This window comes from Neoarius graeffei, chromosome 10 (assembly GCF_027579695.1).
Source record: "Neoarius graeffei isolate fNeoGra1 chromosome 10, fNeoGra1.pri, whole genome shotgun sequence".
Lineage (NCBI taxonomy): Eukaryota > Metazoa > Chordata > Actinopteri > Siluriformes > Ariidae > Neoarius > Neoarius graeffei.
The window spans coordinates 74,087,884-74,100,105 of record NC_083578.1 but is presented as its reverse complement, the minus strand read 5'-3'; the positions used below and the strand labels follow the sequence as shown (position 1 = coordinate 74,100,105).

General features: G+C 41.6%; 1 protein-coding gene across 5 annotated transcripts in view; it reads right to left on the bottom strand.

Annotated features, from left to right (window-relative positions):
* LOC132893290 (tumor necrosis factor receptor superfamily member 14-like) overlaps nt 1-8,281 on the bottom strand; it is a 29,920-nt gene extending 21,639 nt beyond the window's left edge. For 2 of the 5 annotated variants that reach the window (XM_060932258.1, XM_060932256.1), the window contains exons 1-3: nt 7,800-8,278; nt 6,715-6,789; nt 1,078-2,971 (exon numbers count right to left, since the gene is read on the bottom strand). The gene's annotated coding sequence lies outside the window, so the exon portion shown is untranslated. Of the gene's footprint in view, nt 1-1,077; nt 2,972-6,714; nt 6,790-7,799 lie in introns of all 5 variants that reach the window. The other 3 variants (XM_060932259.1, XM_060932257.1, XM_060932260.1) reach the window with 3 other exon arrangements.
* Nucleotides 8,282-12,222: the final 3,941 nt, after the last annotated feature.

The following is a 12,222-nucleotide window of genomic DNA, read 5'->3' as shown; positions in this document are numbered from 1 at the left end:
TGCGTAATAAGGAAATGTATTTTAAAGTACATTTTTATGTGCATTTATACATATAATTTTCTAGGGACGGAAATGGCACCGATTCGGTGGAATGGCTCATAAGTGACAATAGAGGCATTTTTCCTGAGGTGGAAAAAACATTTGGGGCAGGCATCAAAACATTCAGGGCTTAAGCCCTGAAAGAACATGGATGACATCAGGAAATCACATTTCAATGACAGGGCTCTTTTTCAATTTCATCAACATATTCTAATCGTGTATAAACAGATATTAACATGGTAGCAACACCAAAAAGACAACCAAATGAATGGAATACTGGTTTATATCTGTCAAATAATATTTTTAGCTAATATTTGTCACTCAAAAGAGGTCAGTAGCATGTCAACAGAATTTGAAAAGTATGGAGTTGGGCTTTATGAACATTAACATTCATTCTGCAGCTGATGTAAATGGTGGATGAGCCACGACTACTGGTTTAATTGTCCCAGTTTATCTGAATTCACTGTACTAACCTGTATACGGGGTTTTCCCACTGCGTATCATTTCCCGTGTGTCAGACCTTAGAGGAAGTTGATTTTGGATAATTCATGGCTATTATCTACCGGGAATACCGGACGAAATAGAAAGTAAAACTAACGCTGAAAATTAAATGTCTAAAGAAGGCAATACCAAAGTTAGCTCTACAAACTAATGTTCACAGTGGGCAGTGCAATCTTTCTTCTTAATGAGCTTAATTTTAAAAAGTGTCTTTGCTGCACTTAGTAATTATTATTATTAACTTATTTACTAACTACTATTACTGTTTTGATGTATATATTGTACACCTTTATTCCATATTAACCGTTGTTCTGCTGATCTGCTATAATCTTTAAAACACGAGGTTTTCTAGCCTAAAATCAACTACAGGATAGTGTAATGACATTTTCCACGCTGATGTTGATTATTTTCAGAAAACAGCTGATTCCGCCACGTCACTCTTACATAATTCATACACTGGACAAAAATATGACTTTAACTGAGAACACACACACACACACACACACACACACACACACACACACACACACAGGTTCTTACTCAGTTGTGTTGTCGGTGTAGATCTGCTACTTCCAGTGTGGGTTAATGCAGTGAGTTGAGCAGTAAAGGTGTCCCAATCCAGCAGACTGAAATTCAGATATTTTTGTGTAGTTTCTATTTCTGTAGAACAGCACCTCTCTGTTGACTCCTCCTCCCTCTTCATGCGATTTGTCAGTCTGTCTGTAGGCGGGGCATTCACTCGAGCAAGAACAAGCAGTCATGTGAAAGAAAACATGACAAATCACGAGTTTACAACAGTAAACAACAACATATTTTATCCCGAGTGTTAAAAATGACACATTTTTGTTGTTATATTAGTAGTGCGATGAGACAGAAATGTTTGTGCACGTGTGATTAACAACACAGAACCCCACCCCCTACACACTGATTGATTGATTGACTGGTTTTCAGGTTCTTTCCACGTTACTGATATATCACCATAAAACTCTGATTACTTGAAGCCGAGCATTTCAAAGCAGAGTCAACAGGCCTGAAAAACAGAAGCCAGCCAGTTTAAATAACAGACTACACATCATTATTAAACACTGTATTGAATATAGCCCAGAGACACGTGCAGTAAAAGTCAGAAAAACAAACAACTAAGGAGTTTCCCCCATCTTTACTCAAGAGTGTTGTCTTTCAGTTTGAGAGCAGTAGCCTGTTTATTCATTTCACATTATATGGGGCAGCACTGTGGTGTAGTGGTTAGCGCTGTCGCCTCACAGCAAGAAGGTCCGGGTTCGAGCCCCGTGGCCGGCGAGGGCCTTTCTGTGTGGAGTTTGCATGTTCTCCCCGTGTCTGCGTGGGTTTCCTCCGGGTGCTCCGGTTTCCCCCACAGTCCAGAGACATGCAGGTTAGGTTAACTGGTGACTCTAAATTGACCGTAGGTGTGAATGTGAGTGTGAATGGTTGTCTGTGTCTATGTGTCAGCCCTGTGATGATCCGGCGACTTGTCCAGGGTGTACCCCGCCTTTCGCCCGTAGTCAGCTGGGATAGGCTCCAGCTTGCCTGCGACCCTGTAGAAGGATAAAGCGCAGGGCCGGATTAACATGGCCAGGGGCCCCTAGGCTACAAGTTGCTGTAGCCCCCCCCCAGCCACCACCATCTTATCCCATCTACCTGTAAAGAACGGTCTATTTTCTACATTTTAAAGTTTTTTTTTTCATTATTAAACTTTGTACAGCTGGGCCAGCAAAAACAGAACACCAAAAACTATAAGGTTTAGATTGACAACAACTTATCACAACTTATGCAACTGTCAATTGCACAAGTTGTGATAAGTTGTTTGTGAAACTAGTGGCAGTGGCACATTCATCCACAAATGGGACGGGGTCTGAAAGAGATGGTCCTTCACCCTCACCAGAGCTAGTAGTACTACTGGGTGCAGCTGCAGCTAACATAACGTTTGCTACGCTAGTGTCATGATGACTTGCACTTGCCAGTTGGGTTTCATTAGGTTTAAAAAACCCTGTTAGTTTTGGTATATTGCTCAATAGAGCTTTGTCACGTTGGGCTTTTTGCTGTTGCGCCTTGTGCTTTTGAGCATCGCTCTCGTATTTTCTGTCACACATGTTCACTGTTCAACTGTGGAGTGACGTCGTGCGTGACGTCTCACGTTTATATATGGAAGGCGGATTTGCCTCACCCATTCAGCGTCCGTTTATTTAAATATTCATTTTGAGCCAATGAATATGAAGGTTTTTTTCTTTTCTTTTGACCAATTGGGGGCCCCCCTGCGAGGCAGGGGGCCCCTAGGCTGAAGCCATATGAAGCCTGTGCAGTGATCCGGGCATGATAAAGCGGCTAGAGATGATGAGATGAGATTATATTATATGATGATGTCCCTCAAAACCTGCCCTCTCCTTCAAATAGTCCCTGCTCCTGCTTCGGAAACCTGAAAGTCAGAAAAGCAAACAACTAAGGAGTTTTCCCCATCTTTAATCATGTTTCTTCATTCAAATATGCATTGCTTAAACTTGCAAAGTAAATGAATAAAACAGGAGGACAATGAAGTTTCTCTCATGAATCTCTTTGGAAAACAAGCAACCCCTAGTTTGGGAGACCCTCTCCTACAGTTATTGTAGGTGCCCTGTAGCAGGTTTGTAGTCAAGAGCATTGCTGTTGAATGGGTCATGAGCTGCCTTTCAGCTTTCTTTAATGGGATATAAAAAGAGGTCAGTATAAATGACATAAAATAGGACTGCATTGCTTAATTTGTATAATTCTTGTAAAAGCCTCTCCCACTGTACTTTGGAGCTTGTTAAAGAACAAGTCTAGGCATGCAGATTATAATTATAGGACCTAATTGATCTGCATCATACAGGACATGGGCAACAGTCTATTTGGCAATATTCTGGAGATGGAAGAATCACATTCTGACATTTGCCCTGCTTGTTTGAGATTCTGCTTTGTTCCTGTTATTTTTTTCCTGCTGTAACTCTGATCAATATCTGTTTTGGGGGCAGTCATTGCCTGAAGATTAGAGATGCAGCCTTGGGCCCAAAGGGTCACCGGTTCGATTCCTGGGATTGGCAGGAAAATTGTGAGGGGAGTTGAGTGAATGAACAGCACTTTCCCCTCCCTCTGTATCATAGCTGAAGTGCCCTTGAGCAAGGCACCTAACCTCCAATTGCTCCCCAGGTGCTGTAGCATAGCGGCCCACTGCTCTGGGTATGTGTGTGGGTGTGCTCATTGCTCACGTGTGTGTGTGTGCGCGCATGTGTGTGTTCATTGATTCAGATAGGTTAAATGCAGAGGAGGAATTTTGCTGTGCTTAAGTGTACATGTGATGAATAAAGGTTTTTCTTCTCTACTCATACAAAATAGCATGGAGAACTCAAGACACACTGGAGACGATCTGCATTCTTCTTAATTTAAACATGATTATGCACATTGTCAGCCCTGTGATAACCCTGCGTCTCGCCCATAGTCAGCTGGGATAGGCTCCAGCTTGCCTGCAACCCTGTAGAACAGGATAAGTGGCTACAGACAATGGATGGATGGATGAATGGATATACATGACATTTACAATAAAGCCAGTAACAATCCCATTAAAGGTGGGGTACGAGATGTTTTTCAGGAGTAATTTTTTCCATATTGCTTGAAAAGCTCCTCACACCGATGTTGCAAGCAGTACAATAGAAGGTTTGACCCAAAACCGAAATATTTTAATCCAGTCTACAGTGTAAAATAAAGGAAAAACACCATCCAATCATATCGAGGTACCACCTCAAAATGATTGAATACTGACACGTCAATCAGACTGAAGCCCGAGCAGCCCAGCCCTTCTGTGTGTATGTGAGAGAGAGAGCCAGCAGGGAGAGACAGAAATGCCTAGAAAAAGGTTCCTCCAAACAACGGGGATTTACACGAAAACAGAAGGAGATATTCACAAAATTCTTTCACAGTGAGTGCCACAAGGCTTTCCTGAACAAACTGATGTAATTTTTTTGCCTGTAGTGTAAAAAATGAGGTCAATAGAGCGAGTTAAAAACGAGTGACTTTTCTGCTAAGTTTATAATGGCAGTCTATGAGGCTGCGCAGCTGTGCTCTCTTCACTTTCAGGCTTCTCATTCAAAAACTGCAAGTCCTATCGTGTAGGTAGACACATTGTGTGAATCAGGACAAGTGTGGCTACTACTTTTGAGAAAATTATGTGTGTGGAGTGAAAATTGGGGCTGAAAACACAGTTTAAATGAGAAAGTTTGAGCTATTTTTCCAAGCTCTCTCCACTGGTGTGTAATGCAATAGACACCCATTATAAGGCTGATTTTCTCAGGCTTTATAAGGGGGAGGAGGGGTGGAGACGGTGGGGGGTGGGAGCATGGCGAGGGCGGGCGTGTTTCTTTTCAAATTATGGCTTGCAGGAACCGTTATTCCAAAATCTCGTACCCCACCTTTAATGTGAGCCATCCTTGGAATAGCTTACTGACCTTGAGATATTAAACGTCTACTATTTGAAAACTTAATAAAGTCAGGCACTTAACATCTCTTGTGGGTCAAATACAGGCCATACCATTAGTTCCAGTACGTAGCTGTGTTAATATCAGAGATGAAGAATGCAGTCCAAACAAAAACTAAAAATCAAAAGAGAAAGTGAAAAAAAAATCCCCTAAAATTCGAAGCCAGACGCTAAAACAAAGTCTCATCTCAAAAGATTCTGAAAGAAGTGAAAGGTCCTTTACTGAGGATTTTGCTGTGCTTAAGTGTACATGTGATGAATAAAGGTTTTTCTTCTCTACCCATACAAAATAGCATGGAGAACTCAAGACACACTGGGGACGATGTACATTCTTCTTAATTTAAACATGATTATGCACATTGTCAGCCCTGTGATAACCTGGCGACTTGTCCAGGGTGTACCCCGCGTCTCGCCCATAGTCAGCTGGGATAGGCTCCAGCTTGCCTGCAGCCCTGTAGAACAGGATAAGTGGCTACAGACAATGGATGGATGGATGGATGGATGGATGGATGGATATACATGACATTTTGAGCCAGTAACAGTCCCATTAATGTGAGCCATCCTTGGAATAGCTTACTGACCTTGAGATATTAAACGTCTACTATTTGAAAACTTAATAAAGTCAGGCACTTAACATCTCTTGTGGGTCAAATACAGGCCATACCATTAATTCCAGTACGTAGCTGTGTAAATATCAGAAATGAAGAATGCAGTCCAAACAAAAACTAAAAATCAAAAGAGAAAGTGAAAAAAATCCCCTAAAATTTGAAGCCAGACGCTAAAACAAAGTCTCATCTCAAAAGATTCTGAAAGAAGTGAAAGGTCCTTTACTGAGGATATTAATTTTCATCTCTGATATGTTTGCATTTGTGCAGCTGAGATCAAATTACATAACTTTGGATCCCAGCAACTGCAGCGTCCTGAAAATATTTTTCCCCACAGCATTAAGCACGGGTCAGTTCATAATGCTGAAGGTTACTAGCATTGTTTTACAATAACTGCTATGGCCTTGGGTTTATTTTGGCTCTTAGTGTAACAGAAACTAGCCCTTTTCCCAGTCTTTCAATTTAATTACAGTCCAGAGGATTTAAATTTAAAACACGAGATATAAATTCATTTGGTGGACCTGATTAAAACCTTACTGAACCTGTCCTGGCTGTATGTTTGACACCTAGTAGTGAGGAAGTTAAAAAAATGGGACTCCTACCAAGCCTACTGTGCATGCGCAAAATCCAGGAGGGTAGGAAAATTCAACAGTAGTTTTGTCCTACCGATCAGCTGGGCTGATAGAAAATCGGTGAGTATTTCACGCATTTGCTGATTATGTTTTGTGCGTAGTGGTCGAGTCTTTGGCCGAGTCAAATAATTTGTAATGACTTGTTTTGAATAATAAAACGGTCTGTATGAGAACTTGCTAATTGTAATGACGTCACGTTCTGCGCATGCGCAGTAGGCTTCGCGCATGCGCAGTAGGCTTGGTAGGACAAATCCAAGAGGTAGGATAACTTTACAGAACACCGGGACGGAACAGTACCGTCACGTATTTTAATGTGGTGTCACGTATTTTCTTATATTGCGTTTCAGGATTTTATATGCTGTTCCATCCCATGTATAACAAGTGTTCCGTCCTGCAATACTATTTTTGTGACATTTATTTACGTAATGTATAATCTTACCTTTTTTGTTCCAGTTTCAGAGACATCCGTCACGTCCACCATTTTATTAATCGGTACTTACATTAGTCATCCCGCCTTTGTAGATGAACCCATCCCATCATGTATGATAAATAAAATGAGAAGAAAAACAAAATATATTGTTTAGTTGTTTTATTGTCAAAACATATAACTTAACCACTATCTATTCATCTATTTTACAATTTCTTGCCTCTACCTTTTTGTTTCTTCAGCTGACATTGTATATGTTTCAAGTTCTTATCTTTTTTGATCTGTGCTACTGTTTTATGACCCATGTTTTCACAATCAGTGTGAAACCACATTTTACATTCGTTGCACATAAAATACAAATCTGAATCTTCTGGTAACTTACAACTACAGTAACGCCTTTCTACATGAATGGTTCTACAGTGATATGCAAAAGTTTGGGCACCCCTGGTCAAAATTGCTGTGACTGTGAGCAGTTAAGCAAGTTGAAGATGAAATGATCTCCAAAAGGCATAAAGTTAAAGATGACTCATTCCCTTTATATTTTAAGCAAAAAAATTTTTTTATTTTCATCTTTTACATTTTGGGGCGGCACGGTGGTGTAGTGGTTGGCGCTGTCGCCTCACAGCAAGAAGGTCCGGGTTTGAGCCCCGTGGCCGGCGAGGGCCTTTCTGTGTGGAGTTTGCATGTTCTCCCCGTGTCCGCATGGGTTTCCTCTGGGTGCTCCGGTTTCCCCCACAGTCCAAAGACATGCAGGTTAGGTTAACTGGTGACTCTAAATTGACCATGAGTGTGAATGGTTTTCTGTGTCTATGTGTCAGCCCTGTGATGACCTGGCAAATTGTCCAGGGTGTGCCCCGCCTTTCGCCTGTAGTCAGCTGGGATAGGCTCCAGCTTGCCTGCGACCCTGTAGAATGGGATAAAGCGGCTAGAGATAATGAGATGAGATCTTTTACATTTTCAAAATGACAAAAAAGGAAAAGGGCCCGAAGCAAAAGTTTGGGCACCCTGCATGGTTAGTACCTAGTAACACCCCCTTTGGCAAGTATCACAGCTTGTAAACACTTTTTGTAGCCAGCTAATAATCTTTCAGTTCATACCTGGGGGATTTTCACACATTCGTCCTTGCAAAAGGCTTCCAGTTCTACAAGTTTTTTGGGCTGTCTTGCATGCACTGCTCTTCTGAGCTCTATCCACAGATTTTCAATGATGTTTAGGTCAGGGGACTGTGAGGGCCAGGGCAAAACCTTCAGCTTGTGCCTCTTGAGGTATTCCATTGTAGATTTTGAGGTGTGTTTTGGATCATTGTCTTACTGTAGGACCCATCCTTTTTTTAACTTCAACTTTTTTACAGATGGTGTGATGTTTGCTTCCAGAATTTGCTGGTATTTATTCAAATCCATGCTTCCCTCGACCAATGAAATGTGCCCTGTGCCACTGGCTGCAACACAACCCCAAAGCTGGATCGATCCACACCCATGCTTCAGAGTTGGAGAGGTGTTCTTTTCCTGGAATTTGGCACCCTTTTTTCTCCAAACATACCTTTGCACATTGTGGCCAAAAAGTTCTATTTTGATTTCATCAGTCCACAGGACTTGTTTCCAAAATGCATCAAGCTTGTTTAGATGTTCATTTGCAAACTTCAAACGCTGAATTTTGTAGCTAGGACGCAGGAAAGGTTTTCTTCTGATGACTCTTCCATGAAGGTCATATTTGTTCAGGTGTCGCTGCATAGTAGAACAGTGCACCACCACTCCAGGGTCTGCTAAATCTTTCTGAAGGTCTTTTGCAATCAAACAGGGGTTTTCATTTGCCTTTCTAGCAATCCAACGAGCAGTTCTTTCAGAAAGTTTTCTTCATCTTCCAGACCTCACCTTGATCTCCACTGTTTCTGTTAACTGCTATTTCTTAATAACATTACAATCTGAGGAAACAGCTACCTGAAAACACTTTGAAATGTTCTTGTAGCCTTCTCCTGCTTTGAGAGCATCCATTATTTTATGAAGGTAGGATGGTGCCATATATCCGAAGAAGAGCAGACTATGATTTGCACTTGTAAAACCCATAATTCGCAACTTGTGAATGCGCATCTCAGAGTTTGTAAGTGTAACTTCAGATCCACACATCTGCAAAAAGCAAACTGCAAGCATATTTCACAACTTGTGAAAGCGCATCTTCGAATTTGCACTTGTAACTTCAGATCTGCAAAGCTGCACAACAGGATTTGCATGTGCAGGTTCCTATTTGCTCGCTCAGTTGCGTCATCCTTCTCACGTGATTTTTGGCACGATTCACTCGGATGGATTTGAAGGAAACGATTTGCGCGCAGAGACCAGGAATGCCTGTTCTACCACTTTTGTCCAGGAGGTGGCAGTGTGGTTATTGGCCGTGCAAAGTCGTATATAGGGATAATATCTCAATAAACGGCTCTGTGTGGCCATGAATCTTGGTCTGCGACACGGCGCCACGAAAGCATGGAGGGAAGAGGTGTTCAACAACGTGTAAATAACATTATGGTTTAAATGTCTTATAGTTAACTAACTCTGTAATATACACGGTTAGTGAAATTATCCTATTTGAGGTAATGTGCACGTAAAAGCAGCCTTGAAGAATGAGGTAATTAGGCTATCTTGACAGGCTAAGTTGGCTAACTATATTGTAATACACATGTAGTAACATTTACACTTAGCGAAATTATCCTAATAGAGGAAATTTGCGAGCGATACAGCTTGAAGAGTATAGGTAGTTATCTTGAGAAGCTACGTTGCTAACTGTATATAGTAGGCTAACGTTTCACAGCAGTGGCGAGCTGACCATCGGGACCACTCCTGGTGGCCTGACAGTTAGCCTGATTTAAACAGTCAACTTCACCAGCAATAATATAGTAAGCAATTAAACACACCTATGACAATGGGCAACATTGGATTGTGGTATATTAAAACGCGCTGCCTGTCTTTGGGCTGCACAGAGTATCCGCCTCCACTGAGAGAGGAGAGTAGCAGTATTATTTTTTCCTGAGTGCTGCAGTGACTATTGGCGGCTTTCCCTCCTGTTTTTCAGGAAAAAAACGATATTCAAACAGAGAACTTAATTGACATAAGGAGAGACCATTTTTAAATCTATTTTGTACATCATTTTCCCCTAGACATATAAACATGTTTATACGACTATGGTTTTTCGATATTTTCTCCGCTGTCCATGATTTGTCAGTCAATAGTTATTTGGCTACCGGTACTTTACTACTGTTATTGTTACCATTCATAAGCGCATTGATATGGAATGGTGATTACTTTTTTGGGGACTACTTCAAAGGTAGGCCATTTATATGACGTTAATGGCCACCCCATCAGCCAATCAAGGAAGAGGATCCCATTGTTAAGGGAGATAAAAGTGCAGTAACTGATACAGAACCTATGTATGTTTGCTAAGTGCCTTTCATGTATAGTACAATAACAATGGAAAATTGTCTTTTATTTACAGGCACTGTTGCGTCATGTCCTTCAAAGACTGTTTACACGCCTGGAACATGTCCTGCAACAGCCACACCTGGACATGGACTTCATGCAGTTTGTATGTTGTCAGGAGAGAGTTTTTCTCAGTGCCATAGCAGGTCAAGTCACTATTCCAGCAGAGGTAATTGCAGGAATAGATGAACTGGACCGTGCGATCAACACTGAGATTGATCAAGAAAAAGTAACAGCATTGAGTATGGAGCAAGGTGCAAGAGGGCGCCCAAAGACACTCATTTCTGACGAGCAAATAAGCAGCCTGTTGGAGTTGTCGTTCCCTGTACCGACAATTGCTGATTTACTTGGGGTGTCCATCAGAACAGTGCGTCGGCGGATGGAGGAGTTCAACCTTAGTGTTAGGGCCTCCTACAGCCAGGGCCATAACCAGGATTTTTCAAATCCCGAGGTCAAACATTGCGATACATCTTATTTGCCAAAAAAAAAAAAGTCCTAATATGGTGACTTTTCATACATTTTGGAAACGAGTCAAAATCACAAGCCCAACAAGATGAACATGTAGGTGAACATGTTTATTTTAACAATTTCAAAACTGCACGATCACAAAAGTATTGTGTGTGTGTGTGTGTGTGTGTGCGTGAGTGAGTGTGAGTTTGAGTGAGTGATGGAGTGTGAGAGTGAGTGAGAATGAGAGAGTGAGTGAGTGAGTTAGTGTGAGTGTGGGTGTGAGTGAGAGTTTGAGTGAGTGATGGAGTGTGATTGAGAGTGAGTGAGAGTGTGAATGAGTGAGTGAGAGTGTGAGTGAGTGAGTTAGTGTGAGTGAGAATGAGTGAGTGAGAGAGTGTGCGTGAGTGAGTGAGTGAGTGAGTGAGTGAGTGAGTGAGTGAGTGAGTGAGAGAGAGTGTGAGTGAGTGAGAGAGAATGAGTGAGTGAGTGAGTGAGAGAGTGTGAGTGAATGAGTGATTGAGAGTGACAACGCAATCTAGCCGAGCCTGAATGGACTTCAGCTGCTTTTTAAAAAATATATGCCTTTTCAATAGCAAAATACTAGACGGTTATTGGACAAAACCGACTAAAACGCTACATTCGGAGACTGAGCCTCACTGGAGATGGGAGTCAGTAAGAGGGGCGGGACAAGACTTCCCGAGAGGAGGCTCATCTCCAGCTGGTGATCGGAGGAGGAGCTGTGAACGCGGCTGGGCTCTTCATGATTGACAGAAAGCAGTCAGAGGTGGTACATCATGTTGTAAATAAAATGTGAACATAACAAGTTTGCTACCCGTTTTCATTTCCGTTCGAAAATACAACCAATGATCAAAACAATAGTGTCTTGTGTTCACGTTAGCCTATAGTCTGGTAAGTTAGCAAAATAGCTCAAGTCTCGTCAGGACCCAATAACTTCATAAACAACAGGTCACGACTGTCCAGCCTTTTCTGATCTGAAACGCACCAAATCAAATCGAGAGAGAGAATAAAATAGTTTGTGCCGCCTGGAAAACGAAAATCCTATCTAGCTAAGTGGCTTCGACTGTTGTTGCTTGAAATGCTAATTAAAATTGCACTGTTAATGATCATAAGCATTCCGGCACATAACTGTCAGTCACTGGCAAAATTAACTTACCTTCTTCCCTCTTTCTTTTTCTCTCACTTGTTGACTTTCCAGAGCTGAGTTTGGTTTGTTTTAGTGTAGTAGAATTCTTCATCTTATGTCAATTTTCAGATTCCACGACTAATTGACAAACTGACTGGCTGCGGAGTCGGACCTTGATGAGAACACTTCTCAGCTCTTGTATATCCCGTGGTGCTTAGCTGACTATCGCGAGGCTGCCGAATATGAAATGTTTCCAATGTCGGATATTTCAGCTTCGTTTAAAAATGATTATGTGGACTTTATTTTTAGACAAACAAATGAGAACAGGGGGATGCAAGCTGAATTTAGAATTTTCCACCGATCAAAGTCACAACGATTTTCATCATATATTAATTTCACATTTCTGAGTGAAAAAAAAAAATACCGTGGGAAAAAAATGCCGAGGACATGACCTCAGTGTCCTCA